The 21166-nt window shown below is 39.1% G+C and overlaps 1 protein-coding gene across 1 annotated transcript in view; it reads left to right on the top strand.

Moving 5' to 3' along the window:
• The first annotated feature begins 383 nt into the window (after positions 1 to 383).
• Positions 384 to 21166, top strand: part of ZPLD1 (zona pellucida like domain containing 1) — a 236288-nt gene continuing 215505 nt past the window's right edge. Inside the window, exon 1 of the mRNA XM_059164267.1 lies at positions 384 to 656. The gene's annotated coding sequence lies outside the window, so the exon portion shown is untranslated. The remainder of the gene's footprint in view (positions 657 to 21166) is intronic.

Raw genomic sequence — 21166 nt, 5'->3', positions numbered from 1 at the left:
TCTTTTTGTTATTTATTTGCTTAACAAGTCATTTTATCAAAGGTTCAGGAAAATTCCAATACCAAAGACTTGCATAAAAGACTTGCTCTCTAGCAGATTTGCTGAGTTGATCTAATCATAACATATTCTCAACAGTAATCATATCTTTGTATAGTAAATGCTTTTTCTAGGTGTTGCCCACATACGTAAGGAAAGTTTTATGTCTTATATTGTTAGTATAGTGGAGAAGATTTACCTGCTACAGTTATTTATTCTACCATTAAGTGCAATTTCCTCATCCCATTTCAATCATCACTCGCAAAGGCCCTCCTTCTGCCTACCTGGCAACATATACTGTAAACATACTCTGTGCTGAACTTCCGTGATGTCCCGCATTCTTCTCAGGCCTTAAAGGCTGTCATTTAAATATACTATAGCTTGATTTCACTTTTTTTTTTTTTAAGATTTTATTTATTCATTTGACAGAGAGAGATCACAAGTAGGCAGAAAGGCAGGCAGAGACAGGGGAGGGGGAAGCAGGCTCCCTGCTGAGCAGAGAGCCCGATGTGGGACTCCATCCCAGGACCCTGAGATCATGACCTGAGCTGAAGGCAGAAGCTTTAATCCACTGGGCCACCCAGGCGCCCCTTGATTTCACTTTTATAAATGGAGGTAAGGTAAGGACACTCTGACGGTCTTCCAAGTGGACCATGAGGCTACTTTAAACTTCTACCTCCAAACTGAGTCCTGGAGGCACTCCCTCAGATAAAACAAATTAGCTAACTCTTCCCAAAATGTATACTTATTTCAGATGCCTGTGCTGCTGTTTAGATATACATATTATAAAACACATAAAAATAAAAACAGAAAAGGATGAGATGAAATAAATCATACCTAAAATAACTTTTAAATGATAGAAGTAATTATCTTGCCAATAATAGTATTTTTGTCTTAAATATTTTTACTCTTTTTGAAACAATGTGAGATTGAGAATCTAAATCTTAGTTCCAAGACTTCATTTCAAAGATTTTATTTTAGTGTCACAATGTTGTAGATGAAAACGATGCCTCACCTTGATGTATGATACAAATGAGGAAGTATGTCATTTGTTGTTACAGTTTTATGTGATGCTCATTTTAAAATCTCTTATATCATCAGTTATGCTAAAGTTTTGTTGAAATTCATTTTGTAATATCCATCTTCTCGTGACAATCAGTCTTTTAAAATTCATTATAATAGATTCAATACCTACTGAAAAACTTCATCTAGAGGATTTTTATCTGGGATAAATAATTCTGTTCCCATGTTTTAGAATGTGTAGATAGGAAAGCTGTTGTAGGTGATACACAGTATTTATAGCAACACAGACCATAATGATGAATATATTTCTTAATATTCAGTTTCTTTTGAAAATAAGTCATTTCTTCACTTAGAACTGAAGTAACACATTTTTAAATTTATCAACAATGCTTATTTTAAAAACAGATCTCTTTAATGCCCATTCTGATGCTTTAGGTATGTTATTTTATTTTATTTTATTTTACTTTATATTTTCAGAGTTTCAAGATTCATTGTTTATGCACCACCTCCAGTGCTCCATGTAATATGTGCCCTGCTTAATACCCACCACCAGACTCACACAATGCCCCCTCCGCTCCCCTCCAAAACCCTCAGTTTGTTTCTCAGAGTCCACAGTCTCTCATGGTTTGTCTTCCCCTCTGATTTCTCCCAATTCACTTCTCCTCTCCATCACCCCATGTCCTCTGTGTTATTCCTTATGCTCCACAAGTAAGTGAAACCATATGATAACTGACTCTCTCTGCTTGACTTATTTCACTCAGCATAATCTCCTCCAGTCCTGTCCCTGTTGATACAAAAGTTGGGTATTCATCCTTCTGATGGAGGCATAAGATATGATTCATAGGTATGTTGATTAATAATGTTAAGGAGGTGAATGTCACAGATTTCATGAAGTGGAAGAATGATAATTCTTCCACCAGGGAAATCTTGACAACTATGTTGTTTCTAACAGCAGTAGGAAATCAACCATGGTTGTTAACTTTTTAAAATGCAAACACTGCCTTTATTCACTGTATTGCTATGTGGAAACTCACCATTGTCTGCTTTCCCACAGAACATTCTATAAGAAGCAGTCATGGTTTCTAGGTGAGGGCAAGTGGATAGTGTTTTCTGGGGTCATGAAACAGCACTTTTAATTTGAAGAGACAGATTTTGTTTACTTATTTATTAAAAAAAATTATCTACTAGGGTGATTTCTACTGATAGTCACATGCCATTAAAGAAAAGTTCAGCAAATTTGGATTGCTTTTCTTTTTGTAAAAGAAACATGGGTATCTCATCAGTAAATCTGGTATCTTTTCAGGGCTTTGCTATGGATAACCAGGAGAATTTTCTGAAGCATAAAAGTTTTTCATGGTTACTCCTCATCTCACTACAAAGTATTGTGGAGATCTTGTTTTTGTAAAGACAGTCACAACAATGATGTTTTGTAGCACTTTGTATACTTCTGTTTCATCTTCTTTGTTGTAATTGCTTGTTTTTGAATGATAGAGCACATAAATTTCATGTAATTTGTTCTACCCATAACTTAATCTGGCATTATTATTTTTATTACATTCAAAGCTTCTACTCCATCAATTAAGTATTTTCATATATATGATAGAGAAGAGAAGTAATCTACTAAGTAAAATAAGGCTTTGAATACACTTTTCCTTTGTTGTTTGCAAGAAAATTAGTGCTTCATATATGTCATTATTGGAAAAAAATCTAGGAAGTAAGCATTGACCTCTGAAAAACAGATACACTTTTACCCAATTGTATAGCCAACTTCCCACACTGGCTGGTACTTAGTTATTCAAATCTGCAATGTTCTTCCATCTTCCAAAAGCATTTTCTCACAAGAGAATATATTTTCATTTATAACCGTATTACTTACCAGGTATTTTTTTCAGCTGTTTTTACTCTATGAAGGACAATGTTTCCCAATGTATATGGTTTTACTTTAGTCTTTAAGTAAGATTTTTTCCTTTTTTTTCTTTTCTTTTCCTTTCTCTCTCTCTCTCTTTCTTTCTTAGAGAAAGAGAGTTCACATGGGTGCATGAGAGGGTAAGAAGGGGGCAGAGGGAGAAGGAGAGAGAGAATCTTAAACAGGCTAAACACCCAGCTTGGAGCTGGACAAGGGGCTTGATCCCATGGCTCTGAGATCATGACCTGAGCCAAAATCAGGAGTTGGATACTCAACCTATTGGGCCACCTGGGTGCCCCTTAAGTAGGAAATTTAATACACATTACATATTTAGTGGATTATTATAAAAGCCTGGGTTAACTCTCACATGGTATTTTGAACTATTACTAAAAAGAATGCTGACATCTGTCTTCATGTTCTGCACGATTAGTGTGTTTTCAAACCATCATTAACAAAGTACAGTTTCTACTTAGGGCAAGGTTAATATTTAAAGAAAGATTTATGATATATATATTTCATAGTCTTGATAATTTTATATTTGGGGCAAATTCTTGTTAGGTTAATTGCCATGGCTTTTATCTCCTAATAAAGCTGACAACTCACTTGAAATAAAAGTATAATGTCTAACATTGTCTTATTTCCTTACATTATTTGAAGCAACACATTTAAAACGTTTTCCTTAACTTTATAATGGAATTTTGCAAACATATAGAAAAATAGAGGGGAAAAATATAATCAAACTGACATACCTATTACCCCAGTTTCAGTAATTATTACTGTATGGTGTATCTTGTTTCATCTATATACTCCTACTCACCCTCCCCTCAGACTGTTTTATTTTCTATTTATTTACTAATATTTTACCAGCTCTTTTATGATTTTCTTTTATTTTTTGCTCATTTGTGTTTCTTTTTATTGAATAAATTTAACATGTAACATTGTATAAATTTAAGGAGTCCAATGTGTTACTTTGATATATTTATATGTTGTAATGTGATTGCTGTTGCAGTGATATTTATCTCATTACTCAATTATAGTACATATTGTCTATATTTATTATACTGTACATTAAATAGATTATTTACTACTCATGGCAAGTTTGTACGCTTAAAGTGTATTAATCTTACCTTTTCTCACATTTTATGTTCCAGTAATCACTATTTTACTATCCTTTTTTTTTAAATGGATTTGGCTTTTTTAGATTCCACATGTAAGTGATATCATATACTGCTTCTCTCTTTCTGATTTTTCTTACTTAGCATAATTTGCTCAAGATTCATCCATGTTGTCACAAAAGGTAGGAAATCTGCCTTTCTCATGGCTAAATAATATTCTACTGTGTGTGTGTGTGTGTGTGTGTGTGTGTGTGTATGTTTGGGCACATACTACATCTTCTTTACCCATTCATCCATTGATGGACATTAGTTGTTCGTATATCTTGGCTATTGTAATCTAATGCTGCAATTAACATGGGAGTGCACATAACTTTTCAAAATACTGTTTTCTTTTCCTTGGGGTATATACTCAGAAATGTAATTCCTGGATTGTGTGGTAGATCTATTTATAATATTTTGAGGAAACTTCATACTGTTTTCATAGTGATTAGACCAGTTTACATTTACAGCAACAGTGTATAGGGGTTCCCATATCATCAAAACCTCACCAGCACCTATTATCTCATTCTGATGATAGCTGTTCTGATAGGTGTGAGGTGATCTTACTGTAGTTTTGATTTGCATTTCCCTGATGGGTAGTGATGCTGAACATCTTTTAATGTGCCCGTTGGCCATTTTGATGTCCTTTTACCTCAGAATGTTTTAATGACATATCTTTTTATTCATACTTCAGTAAGTACTTCTAAAAATGACTACAATACTAAAAGCATAAAAATTAACAATATATTTTAAATATTTAGTGTGCAAATTTCTGTGTTTCATAATTTTATTTTTAATTTTGAAGATTAATGAATTAAAAAGATATATTTTGAGAGCATACTCTACAATACTTTGGTTGAATGTAGGGAAAAAGAGAAAAGAAGAGTTTAAAGACAAAACTCAATTTTCTGGGTGAGTGGAGGTGTTGTTACAATGAAATAAAGAATGTAGAGGTGGTTAGAGTGAAAAAGGATCAGACATGTGGAAATGCTAAAATGCAAATGACAAGTTGACATTCGGACGAATGAATCTTGAACTCGAAAAGGGGGCATGGCTTAGAGACAAGTTTGGGAATAGATGTAGCATATATAATACTTAAAGCTGTGAAAATAAGAGACAAATTAAGGTGGGACTATAAAATAAAAAAAAATAGGAATGCTCAGAATGAGACTGGCTAATGGTAACTTCCTTAAGGAGAATGAAGAGAAGGGATCAGATATACTAGAAGAATTGAGGGTGTAGTACAGAAGAAACCCAGAATGAGAGGCTTCAAGAAAGCAGGAAGGGGTCAACAGTTTTGGATACCACTGAGTGGTTTTAAGCAACAAGGATAAAAAACAAACAAACAAAAAACCCAAAACAACAACAACAACAACAAAAAACCCAAAACAAAAAACAAACAAAACAAAACAACAACAACAACAACAAAAGAATAAATGGGATGTGGCCATACTGGGTTCTTTCTCATTCCAAAGTGATAGAAATGAATGATGAACTCCCCGGGTCAAAAGTCCACACTTGCTGGAATATTTGTTCAGAAATGAGAAATGTTATATATATTTTCATACATGGATTGTGTCTGTTTAAGAAAAGTATTAAACATTATTTTAATAAAAAAACAAACCAAAAAACAAAAAACAAAAAACCTCAACCAGTTTGAGACCCTGCTCCTCCATTTCCATGCTTTCTGCTGCTGAGAGAGTCACCTAACATGAGTCTCAATTTCATCTCCTATGAAATGTCTGTGGTTACAAAAGGTGGAGTTGAATGGTGGGGAAGGAAGGGCTGTGGTTTAGGAAGTGCCATGCATTTCCTCCAGCACTGTAAGATGGTTCAGTGTGGAGGCGAGTGTGCAACAGATGATCGCCTACCAACTCCGATCTGTGAGGGGTGAAGGTATGTATAATAGTTAACCTCATATGACAGAGGAAAGGATTTTCTGACTCTGTAGACTACCAAGCACTAGGTAAATAGAAGGTGTTATTTCTGTTTACTGACTATAAATGTGAAAGAGCATTTTTATTGTATGGTTGTGGTAGCAGTGCTGTAAGAAAATGCAAGACAGCATTGTCAAGGCTGACCCTGAATGTTGGTGTATCAGCACTCTAGCAGTTTAGAGGTCCCTGAAATTTTGAGATTTGCTTGCCTCCAGTGTAATTAAGTGATAGCCACTAAGAAATTTTGTCTCATCCTCAAACTGCAGAGCTATCTGGAAATTATATGTAATCTGAGATCCCTGTCTTGGTGGTCAAGTCAGGACCCTCTACACACATCTTCTTAGCATGATTCTCAAAACCCTTCCCTCCTTGTCCCCATCACTTAATGCTGTCAAGGGGAGATAAAGGAAAGAGGAGAAGGATCCACATTCTCCAGGCTCTTGCTATGGAGATGGTGTCAAGGCCCCAGCCTCCTGCCGAGAGAAAACACGGGGTCTCAAGAAGTAATCCCATGCATTAAGAAAGCAACTCCAAAGGACCTCTACATCAAGAACTCAGTCAGACGTGCTTCTCAAGTGCAAGAACTTGACTCTGGGTCATCCCAGCGAACCTCACATGCAGTGCAAATGCACAATGGATGCTGTTAAAATGGAAAAAGGACAGACTCAGCCATTTAGGTCGTGTGCATTCATGGGAGGCCAGGCCAGTTTTTGCCACTGGTTTATGGTGTCAGCTCAAACAGATGATTTTGTGGATGCTGTCAATCACCTTGTCCCCCAAATTACTGCCTTTTTTGAGATGATTACAATTCTGTCTTTGGAATTCTACTCTTTAATAAGCCATGTTCTCTGACAAAATCCACATGTGTCCAGGAGACCAAAATTGCTTCGTCAGATTCTTCTATCTTATTGAATTCGAATTCTTTGGATCTTCCTGAGAGCTGAGTTTAAGAAGGGATATTGACAAGAGAAAAAGTGGGAGTGATGGACAGAGGGACAAATGGTAGCTACCAAAAATCTAATTTTACATAACTTACACTTGTGCCTACAGCTGGTCTTAATTGATACCTTGACAAAGCAAGTATCCAAATAGAATGTTTATTCCCTCTCATTCTTCTTCTTTTTTTTTTTCTTCATTACTTATACTTCAACGTGAATACATAGAGTGAGTCAAATACCATATACACTGGCAGTCACATATGCTTAATACGGTTATACCTAAATGCATAAAGAGGATGCAGGAATGTTTTTTGGTCTCACACTCCCAACTCCATGTGACCGAATGAAAAGCACACTAACATGAGCAAACATGAAGCTCCAGAACTTCAGGTGGGTGACATACTCAATTAACAACATCCAGGCAAAAAAATAAACATAAGCACTCCGGTATCAGGCATTAATGAATGTAATTTCTGGTTTCAGAGATTTTCATATTTTATTTTATAACACTGGATCAACATCCATTCACTTAGTAGGGTCTAGGTGAAGGATAGACAAAGAAGGCATCAATATACTATCTTTTTCATTTGCTCAATGTGCCCGCCAAATTAGATAGTATTTCTGAGCTTGGTCTGCCCCCTAGTGGCAACATGTAATAATGAGCACATTTGAAATCCACTTAAAAGCTTTGCTGTGGGAATCCTGCTATCATTTTTTCTTAAAACTGGAAGAAACTTTAGAGATGATCAACTTGGCAAACTTTACACCTGCTACCCCATTCTTACAGATGAGACTAAGATCCATAAATTTTGGGTGATGTGATCAAGTTTGAAGAGCTAATTGATGATAGAATCCAGGGTTTCAATTTCCAAGCTATTATGGCAATGTGATCAGAGAAAAACACATATGCAAATAGGTAAGAGTGTTGCTAAGGATAAGCTTAGATATGTAAATGTAATGGCTTGCACAATACTATGAGTCAAAAGCAACAAAACAATTTCTGCCCAATATCTAAGTATTTTAGTTCAACGTATATGGAGTAATCTGAGTCAAAATGACTGCTTCATTTTAGCTACTTAAACGGTGAATGTCTTTGATATTTTAAATTTTGAATCAGCTATTTAGAACCATCATGGCAATAATCATCAAACAGAGGTAACTCTAATGATTTAATCAGAACAACATTCAGTCATCCAATTCAATATTCAGCCCCAGATCTTGGGATAAGATATAAGTCCTTGTACTTAATTCCCAAATCTTTGATTCAATTGCATGTGGTGTAAAGTGAAGAAAAGCAGGCCTCAAGTTTTAGCAGACCTGGGTTAGAATTCTGGTTCATCAGTGTATTAATTTCTATTGCTGCTCTAATGTACTTCCACAAACCGAGTAGGTTAAAGCAGACAAATTAAATCTGTGTACAGATCTGTGTTACATCTCTGGAGGTTACAATTCCAATTCCAAAATGAGTCTTAGAGGGCAACAAGATGTCAGCAGAGCTCGTTCCTTCTACTGGCTCCAGGAGAAAATCCATTTCTTGCCTCGTCTATTTCTAGAGGTTGCTAGCATTCTTTGGCTCCTGACTATATCACTCCAGTCTCTGCTTCCAGGGTCATATCAACTTTCCTTCTTCTGCAATCAGATTTCTTTTTTTAAGGTTACATGTAATTGCTTCTAGACAGCTCAATAATTTAGGATAATCTTCCCATCTTGAGATTCTTAGTTTAATCATACTTAGAATATCCCTTTTGCCCAATATTCACAGGTTCTTCGCGTGAGGAATAGACATCTTTGGGGGCCATGATTTGGACAGCCACAGTCTCTTACCAGCTGTGTGAGCCGGGTCTAATCACCTTAACCTCCCACATAGAATTAGTTGTGGGGATTAGAATACAAGATAGATAAAAGGTATCTAGCAAGCTACATGATATTCAATAGATGCTCAATGATGTTTCCTGCCTGTTCCTCAGTTTTGTGGATAGATAAAAGTTCTAGCTGAGCACTATGCACATAAGAAAGGTGATTTACATTCAGTGTAGTGCCAGATGTGGTTTCTGGGAATGGAATTACCATGTGGTGAGTGAACCAGCCAGCAAAAATCCCTGAATTGTCGTGTATCTCAGTCTAGTGTTTCCCAAGCGATGGACTCCTCTCTCCAGCCTCCCAAATAACTCATCTTACATTCTGATTTTGGAGGCTTGGTTACTTCCTTTATCCCATTTCCCATCTCTTAGTTTGCATGTATAAAAAATTCACTGGTGGTAATCAAATTAATTTTCTTTAAAATAATTATATCCTCTGGCAATCAGTTACATAAGTCTGCCAGATGGCACATAAAGTGTGTGCTAAATGGAATGAGCATTATATTAAAGTTTACCCTGTTGTACTGTTTCTTCTCTGCCAAGGGCTTGGTCTACCTGGGAGAGAGAATTTAAAATTGTACCATTGCAATTTGCCTATGTATGCTTTGCTTTCCTCTTTTTATCATTCTTCTTCAACACGGACTTAGAGAGGATGGAAAATGTAGAACGCAGTTTCTTTGACTCAAGATGATTCCTTGACTATCATTCTGGAGGCCTTACTCTTGAAATCTCTCTGGGTGAGGCCAGGAATACAGGCTGTGACCTGGCTGTTAGAAAGATGAATGGGGTTTTCAGAAGTAGTCTTCTCAAGCACCACGAAGCTCACAATTTTTAAGTTTCATACCCTTCAAATGGGCTAACACTGTGGTTTTTTGATGGTAATATCTATCATTATGTAGGCTATTGCATGTATGGTTCCAGATATTTTGGTGACCCATCAGCTCCCTGAGGGCATTTCTCCATGGAAGAAACTAATATCTGGGGGGGAAAAATGAGGGAAGAAAGGCTGAAATGCATTGCTCCTAAAAAATTTTTCCCTCTGGGGACACCTGGGTGGCTCAGTGGGTTAAGCCTCTGCCTTCGGCTCAGGTCATGGTCCCAGGGTCTTGGGATCAAGCCCCGCATCAGGCTCTCTGCTCAGCAGGGAGCCTGCTTCCTTCTCTCTCTGCCTGTCTCTCTGCCTACTAGTGATCATTGTCTGTCAAATAAATAAATAAAATCTTTAAAAAAAATTTTTTTTCCCTCTGAATCAAACCATTATTTCTTATCCTAAACTACTCTGGACATTGTTTCATGTGACTGCTTTTATTTACCCTGATGATGGGCCTCTCTTTTTTCAGAGGGTTGCAAGATTTGCATTAAAAATTTCTTCCAGTGGCTCTGTGCCCAGCTGGTTGTATGACTATAGCCAAGTTGTTGAAAGTACCTCAGTCCTACACGTAGAATGAGAGATCTGGAACTAGGGGATCTGAGAAAATATGTTTGCTCAAATATTCTGGGATTCTATGTTTTAATGATTTTGTCAGTGGCAAAGGTAACTTCATGCTGGAAAAAAGAAAGTCATAATAAATATGGGGAAGGAGTAAGGGTTGGACAGGCAGGTGAAATGACCTGGAGAGAAAGGAGACAAGGGGACAGAACAGTTCATAGAGTCTCTACTGGAGATTCTGGCCCAGAACTAAGTTCCTAGGGCCATATCACACGTCTTTCCCTTGTTGTGCTTTGTATTTCAGATTTATAACATCACCCTTAAGATTTTTCTCAGCTCAAAATTCTTTTTGAATTCTTTTACTCCCTATTACTACATTTCTGTTTGACTTTTCTGCAGGTTAGATCCAAGAGTCTACTCTGAGCCACACTTATGTGTTAGCACCGGCTTCTGTTTCTTCTGTCATTTCTTGGTGCTTTATGTTTTGTGTGCTTCTGTGCAGCAGAAATTCCTGCAAAGATCAAAATATTCTCAAGATAGAGTTTTAAATAGTAAATACTGGAAACCTAAGACCAATTTTATCAGTCATTGCTAAATCAGCATGTTCAGAATATGTAATTCTAGCCCTGGGCAGAACTTGTTCGTTTTCCATAGCTATATGGAAAGCCTGCCCAATGAAAAATAGGAGTGTTTTTCAGCCACAAAAGCCTGAACAGACAGATCTGCAATTATAGATCGGGGAAAAGCCTGCACAGATTACGTATTACAGGGAAGCCAGACTTGTAGTTGACTCTTTATCCACTGGGTGGAGGTAGAGGAGCACAGAAAATAAACATCTTGGGCTTTTAATTAAGGTTACTGTGTAGAAGCTGAAGGGGAAGCTGATCAGTCATTAGGTAAGACCCACAGGAAAAATTTATGGAAATCATACCTTCAAACACTAGTGGAAAACACTGGCTTGAGGCATAAAGCTGTTTGTAAGACCTTTGATTTTATGTGAAAATGCCATTCCTCTATCATCATCAAATAGCAGTCCCTACCTTTGCCTGATTTTGGCATCTTTTTTAGCTTTTTTACAGGTGGATCTACTAATGGGCTTCACATTCAGCCCATTCCAGCCCCAGGTCCGGAGGAAGTCCTTCCGGGAGCAGGAAGGATAGCAGTCGCATCTGTGCAGGTGCTTTTGATCAGCAGAGTTGAGGTCATATATTTGAAAGGGTTGGGGGGGGGGTCCAGCTTCTCAGGTGGAATAAATTGCTGCCTTTCCCCATGATTCGTATGGTGAAGAACTCATCAGGTAGGAAAAGGATTTAGATGCTGGTTCAGGCAACAAATCCCAATACTGGAATATGGACCAAGACTAACTTCAGGTGGTCAACCATAACTGGTAAGACCCTTAAGCGCTAACTAGTCCCTCTCAAATTTTTCCTTTCTTCCTTTTTTCTCCTCCTTCCTTCTCCCCCCTCCCCTTATCTTTCTATCTCTAATCTTCCTTCTCTCCTCTCTCTTCTCCTCTCCACCCTCCCTTTCTTCCATTCTCTTTTATTTCTCTTCTTCTTCTTCTTTTTTTTTTTTTTTTTAAGATTTTATTTATTTATTTGACAGACAGAGATCACGAGTAGGCAGAGAGGCAGGCAGAGAGAGAGACAGGAAGCAGGCTCCCTGCAGAGCAGAGAGCCCAATGTGGGGCTTGATCCCAAGATCCTGGGATCATGACCTGAACCGAAGGCAGCGGCTTTAACCCATTGAGCCACCCAGAGCTCCTTTTTTTCTTTTCTTTACTGTTCTGAAGATCCTAAATCTGGAACTCAAAGGGTACTCTTCCAGCACTGGATTCTCTAACTCCGTTCTCTTTTTTATTTTACCTCACCTATGATTCTACTTGGTCCTTGTGTGGGGCTCGAGCTGGTGACGGAAGTCTTGGGAAGACCTCCCACCCCCACGCCACTTCAAACCCCTCAGATTGCTTTTCAGAGTCCATAGTCTCTCCATGTGTGTTTTAATATATTAAAATGTATTTAGTTATGTTGCCATTGAGCATAATTGCTCCAAGAAGATTTATCATGTTTATCCAATGCCTCTAAGTCCTTTTGGCCAAATCAACAGTTACCCTCACATCTGCATTTCCCAGTTAAGCTTAGGGAGGAGCAGTGGTAAAGATGGTAGGCTTTGGGGTCGGACTGAACTGGGTTTACTGCAGCTACTCCAGCTTACTAGTGTGTATGTGTAGGCACAACCAGACCTTCCCCCAACCTCATTTTTCCTATACGTAAATGGGCATCATTGTGCCCACATAAGATTAGTGTGAGGATTAAATAATAGAATGTGCACAAAAGGGTAGAACACGTATCGAGCACTTGGTGTAGTACCAGGTACACGGTAAACACACTTAATATACATTCTCTATCATTAATATGAACAAGCCATTAGGTACCACACTGAACCATCCATTTGTCCTCATTGACCTCATGTGAAGTTGGTCTAGTCTTTTCGATAACACCAAGTTAAAATATGGCTGCTTCTAATGCGATAGCAACCTAGAACATATCATAATTGCTGTAATATTGTCCTGTGTTTGTGTCTCCTTTGGTAAGGCAACCTACATGAAAAAAACTTTTTCAGTTTAGGGGAAAGGGTTGCGGGTAGGGTGAGGACAGGGTATATTTTTTACTCCCATACCTTAACTATTTGGGTCAGAAATGACTGGGTGATTTGGTAGTTGGCCACTAAGGTTTTGTTTTTTGTTTTTTTTTTTTTTTAAAGATTTCATTTATTTATTTGACAGACAGAGATCACAAGCAGGCAGAGAGGCAGGCAGAAAGAGAGAGAGGAGGAAGCAGGCTCCTCACGGAGGAGAGAGCCCGATGCGGGATTTGATCCTAGGACCCCGGGATCATGACCTGAGCAGAAGGCAGAGGCTTAACCAACTGAGCCACCCAGGTGTCCCTAGCTTTTAAGGAACCTGGCCATTTTGAGGAAGGCAGAAGAGTCATAGTTGGCTCTGGCTGTAGGACTAATTTTTTATTTTTATTTATTTTATTTTTTTAATTTAAATTCAATTAATTAACATATAATGTATTATTAGTTACAGAGATAGGGGTCAGTGATTCATCAGTCTTATATAATATCCAGTGATTACATCACATGCCCTCCCCAATGTCCATCACTAATTCCCCATTACCCTGCCCCACCCCACCCCTCCAGCAACCCTTGGTTTGTTTCCTGTGGTTAAGTCTCTTGCAGTTTGTCTCCCTCTCTGATTTCATTGTTTTATTTTTCCCTCCCTTCTGCCATGAACCTCTGTTTTGTTTCTTAAATTCCACATATGAGTGAGATCATATGGTAATTGTCTTTCTCTGATTGACTTATTTTGCTTAGCATAATACCCTCTAGTTCTATCCACGACATTGCAAATGGCAAGATTTCATTTTTGATGGCTGAGTAGTATTCCATTATATATAGATGAACCACGTCTATATCTGTTCATCTGTCAATGGACATCTGGGCTCTTTCCATAATTTGGTTATTGTAGACATTGTTGCTATAAACACTGGGGGGCAGATGCCCCTTTCTTTCTTTCACTCCATTTGTACCTTTGGAGTAAATCCATAGTAGTGCAATTGCTGGGTGGTAGGGTAGCTCTATCTTCAACTTTTTGGGGAACCTCCATGCTGTTTTCCAGAGTGGCTGCACCAGCTGGTAACTCGTTTTTAAAATTTGGTTTCTGATCTCCTGCAATGACTGCATTCCCTTTATTATTCTTTGATCTCAAACAAGGTAGAGGTGGAAGTCCTTTAGGATTCAGGGACTTGCTGATTCTTCATGCTGTTTGGCTTAAGAGATTTTGGAAGAGCTTCTGAGAAGTGGTCCTTTTCTTGTTTTATTTTAAAGATTTTATTTATTTATTTGACAGACAGAGATCACAAGTAGGCAGAGAGGCAGGGGGGAAGCAGGCTCCCTGGTGAGCAGAGAGCCTGATGCGGGGCTTGATCCCAGAACCCTGAAATCATGACCTGAGCCAAAGGCAGAGGCCTTACCCACTGAGCCACCCAGGAGCCCCAGAAGTGGTTATTTTTAAGTGGTCTCTTGAATGGAACTTAATAATATAGTGAAACTAGGGGAATGTGTTTTCATTCTGACCTGATTCCAGTTTGTGCAGTGGTGGGTAGAGACACTACCTACACCAAACACAGGTAGCACCTAGGTACCTTCTAGGTTTAAGGCATTGCCTCAGATTCTCTGGGATATAAAGAAACTTAAAGTCCTGGCCTGGCTTGCAGGTGCTTTACACATGAGCAGGAGAAACAGCATGTACTCATGCAACGCTATACTTAATACAATCACTAATGTAAGCTTCCTTGGAACAAGGACTCTTAATCAAATAATTGATTCAACAAACACAAAGTACAAATGAGGTCCAAAGCAGTATGGTGTGGATTTTATTGAATAAGATAGGGCTCTTGCCATGGTCTCAAAGATCTCACAGTCTAGTTGGAAGGAAACACCTAAAGATGTTTGTGATGCAGTCTTGCAGAAAAGACAATAGCTCTGTCTGAGGGAGTCAGGGGAGGCTTACGTCTGATGCTTGGATGGCATCATGTCTTTGGAAAGGATGCGTTTCTTGCAAGCCGAATAGATTGAACAATTCTGGTAACACTGAAGATTGGCCTGGAAATAGAAAGGAAAAGATGAACACTAAAGCCATTTTCAATTTTAGAATTTAAAGGAAGGCTTGCAGATCTCTGTGACTCTCTGTGACATATGGGGTAATGAATTCAAGGAGAATAGAATTCCAAGGCATGGAACTCCTTTCGTGGATATGAAAGGAGAACAGAATGGTGCCCAACTAATGTTGACTCTAAGAGTAAGACAGCTTTAGAGTTGTCTTAGTTGTTAGTGAAAGTTGTTAGAGTTTTACTAATAGGTCTTTCTTCTCAGTATCCACTGGCAATACCTAGCGTGTTTAAATTTGTAAAAAGTATCCTTGGAAGAGTGATAAGAATATATTAGTAAAAAAGTTAGATTAAACTAAAGGCATTTTGTAACATATATTGCCAGAGACCTAACTTGGGTTGGAGAATGCTGACTGAATGAGTGAAGTGAGAAAGTGAAGCATAATTAAGTAAAGCTCTTCTAGAAGTCCTTTGTGACAGAAATCATGATTTTCCTCCAAATTTCTTGGCTTTATTTTTTGAGAGTCTCTCATATCTGCAGCTTATCTTCAATCCTGCTTCTGTGGTATTGTTTGTTTTCTTTCTTCACCTTCTGGGCTCATAAGAGGTTACTGACTTTTCTCTCAGCTTCCAGCATCTCATCCTCCTACTCTTCTCACAGTGACTGGCACGGTCATTCTAAAGAACATACTGAACCTTTGTTGAAACTCACATTAATTCTCTTTCTTCTCCACCATCTTCTCACTCTCTCAGAGGCCAATGTTCACACTTTTCACAGCTGATGTGGGCCCTTGATGGTTGCGCACATATTGATCTCCCCACATAAAGGGATACTTTTTAAGGACAGGGATAGTGTCTTATTCATTTCTGTATTTCCTGAGTCTAGCACCATATCTTTCTCATGTCAGGATCTCAATTAATACGGGTTTGTTATGGACTTGTGTTCCCACAAAATTCATGTCAAAAATCCAACTTCTAATGTGGCTGTATCTGGAAATAGGGCTTCTAAGGAGCTACCTAAGGTTAAATGATATCATATGGGTGGGGCCCCAATCTAATAGGACTAGTGTCCTTATAAGAACAGGAAAGTGGGGCACCTGGGTGGCTTAGTTGGTTAAGCATCTGACTTCAGCTCAGGTCATGATCCCAGGGTCCTGGGATCGAGCCCAATGTTGGGCTCCCTGCTCAGTAGGGAGTCTGCTTTTCTTGTCCCCCTGCCCCCTCTCCCCCTGATTATGCTCTTGCTCACTCTCTCTCTCAAATAAATAAAATCTTGAAAAAAAAAAAACCCCAAAAACCAGGAAAGAGACACTGGAACTCTCTACATGCACAAAGAGAGAAAAACCACGTGAGGAAACAGCAGGACACTATTGTCTGCAAGCTAAGAAGAGTGGTCTCCTGAGAAACAACCCAATTGGCACCTTGATTATAGACTTCCAGCCTGGAGAGCTGTGTGAAACTAAATTTCTATTGTTTAAGCCACCAGGCTGTAGTATACCTATTAATATGGTAGCCTGAGACAGGGTTGGATTAGACATACATGGTGGGTTGTCCACTAGCTACTTTCCATGAAAGGTCAACATCAGTCCCTGTAGGATACTTGGTGTTGCTGATGACCTCCAAGTTTGTGTGACAAAAACAGAACAACAAGAAAGTACATCTTCAGCTATGGACTAGAAGGTGATTTCAGAGATTTATCCCCCAATAAGCCAAGAGAACATTCAGATATTTTAAAGAAATGTACTCCATAAGAGGAACTTTATTTCTCTTGCCATCCTGCTTTTCCTACACAAACTGCTGGGAGGTGATGATGACCCAAGGGAAGTTGATGTTATTAGAGGAAAGAGCAAAAGAAGGATTGCTGGGAATCTGAGAATGTGTCTATATGTGTCAGGACTCATAGGGTTTTATTGAGTCATGAATCAAGCCTGTGGCATTCTGATTTTGATTTAAGATTATCCACCGGGGAGCAAATTTTGTTTGAACTTTGCTTAAACCTTCCTGAGCAAAGAGATCCTTCAGATATGTGCTGTGAACTTCCCCGTACAGCAGCACAGGACACTTGGGGGATGGATGTTTCACATAATTTACTGCGGGCTTCGGCTGGCCACACGCCACTGCTCCCCGCACGGCAGAGCAGTATTTAGAGAGGTGCTGTTGGCAATCTGGCCTTCTGTTTTCTGTTTAGTTGCTGCTCCATAGTTATTCTGGGAATTAAGATAGAAAATCAGAGTATTACAATTAAAAAAACAAAGGCAAGGATAAGGGGTTTTATTCAGCTGCCTCGCAATGAACCCCCCAAAAATGGGTGAGGATTATCCAAGCCAGGTCTTACTCTTGCAACCACCATAAGTTTTTAACTTTTGCTATGCTTTCCCTCATTCAATTTATCTCACTGACTTGCTCCATTGTGCAAGCATGTTTGTGATGAGCTCTCCTCCGCCCTTGTGTTTGGGATACAACTCTTCTTACTACGAGAACAAGCCTTCTTCAGGCTTGCATGATTTATAATTTTCACAAGCATTTCCCATCTTCTATCTTATTTGATTTACATTTTGTCTACATCAGGTTTTAAATGAATGAAAGATAGAAATTGTTTTATTCAGCTCACCTCCTAGTTCTACGCCTTCCAACACTCTTCTTATTTATTCAGCAATGATTCGTTCAATGGTTATGGTGGGTCTTAGAGAAATAAGAATTTTGGGCATCTTTCAGATAAAAAAATAACAAACATATTCCATAGAGAATTTTTTTTTTGTTTTTTTTAATGAACTGTAGGGAACTCAGATAATTAAGGAAGCACATGGTTTAACCAACTGAGCCACCCAGGCGCCCAAAAGCACATGGTTTAATACTGGTCCTTTTGTTTCATGATTTTGTCATTTGTTGAATTTTTGCTTTGATTTCTAACTTGGATTGAGTTTCCTCTCTCTTAAAAAACTGAATGTTTTATGACTATATAGTTCAGGTGACACAAGGGTGTTTGATCTCTTGTCAATTAGAAATTCTCAGAAAAATAGTACCTATGCAATTATCTTGTATAATATATAATTGGGAAATTTGAATATAAATAAGAAATAGAATCTTTTTTATAGTCACTGAATTACAATAAACAGTGGTGATGTATCAGTTTTTATAATTGCATCTCAGTTTACTGCTTTTTGATTGAAGTTCAGCCTAATTGAAACCTATTTCATTAGGGTATGATTATATATCATAGCATGATAAACAGAGGACACAGGTGTCATGATTTAGTCCACCCCTGAAAGAGCAAAATAATTAATTTTTCCATAATTTTAGATATTACCCTCAAGAAAAGTATGGGAAAGAAAAGTATAATATGAGTTAGTTTACTACTATCTGTTAAAATGGGAGCTATATCCTAAACCTTATGACTGACACTGAAACCATGAAATAAAACAACTATGTTGGCGTATCAGCCATAAAATACATTTTGTTGCTTAGAATTGAGTTTAAAGGTGGGAACCGGTTCCCACTGGTGTGTGGGGAAGGGGTGAGGCACAGGGGGTGGGGTGGGGGTGGGGAAGTAGCCATGAATTAATTGAATTCTGTAAATCAATTAAAACTGTGATTAATATCATTAGTAAGAACAAGCCTATGATATTATCGCAATTTATGAGCACTTCTGCAATCCATATTTCTTGTTTCCATTAACAATGCTTACATGTTCTGATGGTTGCATAAAGAAATATTTGAAGAAAGGAAGTGAAAAAATGAGCCACTGCTTTTAGTACCGCTTGACCTTCCAGTTCAATTATACTTCAAGTTCAATAATACCAGAAAGAAGCTAAAAATAGTTGGGTAAGAGGCAACCCACAGGGTGTGTGGATCTCAAACCAACACAGAGGACGAGAAGGGAAAGAGTGCGTCTGGCAGACGACGGCCACCAGATGGCAGTGCATCTCAAGGAATGGGGAGAAGCCGGCTTCTCCGGACCACGGCTGCCAGAAATCCAGCCTGAATACTAAAGAGATCTGAAAGTATTCAAATGTCTCAAATCTTGCAGAAAACCTTGGGAAAACAGCCTCTTGCCAGTCGCAAATGCTTGATCGCTGAGATTTAATCTTGGGTGGTTCGGAATAGAGCATTTATTTGATGGCAGATCTCTTGAAGGCAGGGCTGCCCGCCTCAGAAAGCAGCCACAGCCCTGCACGCGGTACCCTGGGGCCCATCCTGAGGGCCTCTCTTCTCTTCTTTTTAATCTGTGCTGCGCCTGGGGTGATTGCACGACGCCAGTGGTTTCAGTCTCATCTACAACCTGGGGATGACCCACGGAATCTGCTGCTGCCTACTGAGCACCCCATTTTATTTTATTTTATTGTTAATTTTTATTATTTTTAAAATCTTTTTAAAAAACTTTATTTATTTGACAGAGATCACAAGTAGGCAGAGAGGCAGGCAGAGAGAAAGAGGAGGAAGCAGGCTCCCCCTGCCCCGCACCCCCAGCAGAGAGCCGGATGGGAGCTTGATCCCAGGACCCTGAGATCACGACCCCAGCCAAAGGCAAAGGCTTTAACCCACTGAGCCACCCCGGCGCCCTGAGCACCCCATTTTAGAAGTTTCATGGATATCCTTAATACCACTAGTCTGCAGCTTGACTCTAGTGCGAGGCCTCCCAGGGTCCCCTCCTTATGCAGTGATCAACCAGTCCCTAAAGCCAGCAATCTAGGAGTCTTTTTTTAAACCCTCTCTTCCTCCATTCAGTCTTAGGGCCTGTTGCTTCTCTCTACATCCACGTTTTTAGCACCCTGCCTACTTTTTTTGTACCTTGATCTTAGCCCGTGATCATGTATAGAACTTTTGGAAATAATCTCCGTGAATCCATTTTTTTTTTTTTTAAGATTTTATTTATTTATTTGTCAGAAAGAGAGAGAAAGCAGGCAAGCAGGCAGAGAGGCAGGCAGAGACGGAGAGAGAGGTAAGCTCCCTGCTGAGCAAGGAGCCGGATGCAGGACTCGATGCCAGGACCCTGGGATCATGACCTGAGCCAAAGGCAGAGGCTTAACCCACTGAGCCACCCAGGCGTCCCTTCGTGAATCCATTTTTACTGCCTTCTCATCTATTCTCTGCAGCCAGAGGGACCTTTGGAAATGCCAATCAGATGGTGACACTCCTGGCCTGACCCTGACCGCCTCTACTCTGCTCAGTCTGTGAGTCAGGCACACTGACTGGCTTTCATTTCTCATTACCATGGTTTGGAATGTTGTTCCTCTCCTTTTCCCCTAACTAGATCTGATCTTTCAAGCCTCACCTTAAACAAGATTAGCTTAGGAGGCCTTCCCTATCTCCGAAGACTAGGTCGGCCCTTCCTGTTAGAGTATTTGTCACTTTCCCTATCATACTTATAGTCACTTATTCATTGCTCTCTTTTAGCCCAGTAGTGCCCTGAAGAAAGACCCCATGACTGACTTGTCCATCACTGTATCTTCTGTGCCTGGCACAGTGCCTGGGATATAGTGTCATTTAATACCTATTTGTAGAATGGATGACTTCATAAATGGAAACATTTGTAAGAACTACATGAATGAGTTAATAGACATAATTTAATTTTTTTAAATGTTGGCCATTTTTATAGAGTTTTTGGGTGGCATAGGGATGTGAGTGGCATGTTTCCAGACTGAGGACACAGAGCATAGTTAGACAATTCTAACTGTATTTCTTCTGGAGTGTGTTATGGGTCCATGATCTTTCTACAGTGTTGGGGAAGTCTCACTAGCACCTAATATGGGGGGGTTGAGGGGCAGGGAGAGAGGGAGGAGACTCTTGAGGGTACATGTCTGGTTGGCCTTTGGTTTTACTTTATCGGGCTTCAAACAGTGGTGTCATAAGAGACTCTTAATCTCATGAAACAAACTGAGGGTTGCTGTGGGGTTGGGGGTGGGTAGGGAGAGGGTGGCTGAGTTATGGACATCGGGGAGGATATGTGCTATGATGAATGCTGTGAAATGTGTAAGACTGATGATTCAAAGACCTGTACCCCTGGGGCAAATAATACATTATATGTTAATTAAAAAAATAGTAATGCGATAAAGAAAGTACCTTTGCCTCTTTTTCCTATAGCAATTTAGAGCAGGAACATAGTTTATTTGCAAAGTCTAGAGTAGGGCTGTCCAATAAAACTTCCTGTGTTAATGGCCACATTTTAATCTCTGTATAGCCACTATGGTGGCCCCTACTCTTATGTGGCTTT

This window comes from Mustela lutreola, chromosome 2, assembly GCF_030435805.1.
Source record: "Mustela lutreola isolate mMusLut2 chromosome 2, mMusLut2.pri, whole genome shotgun sequence".
In the NCBI taxonomy this organism is placed as follows: Eukaryota; Metazoa; Chordata; class Mammalia; order Carnivora; family Mustelidae; genus Mustela; species Mustela lutreola.
This window is presented reverse-complemented; position numbering and strand designations above follow the sequence as displayed.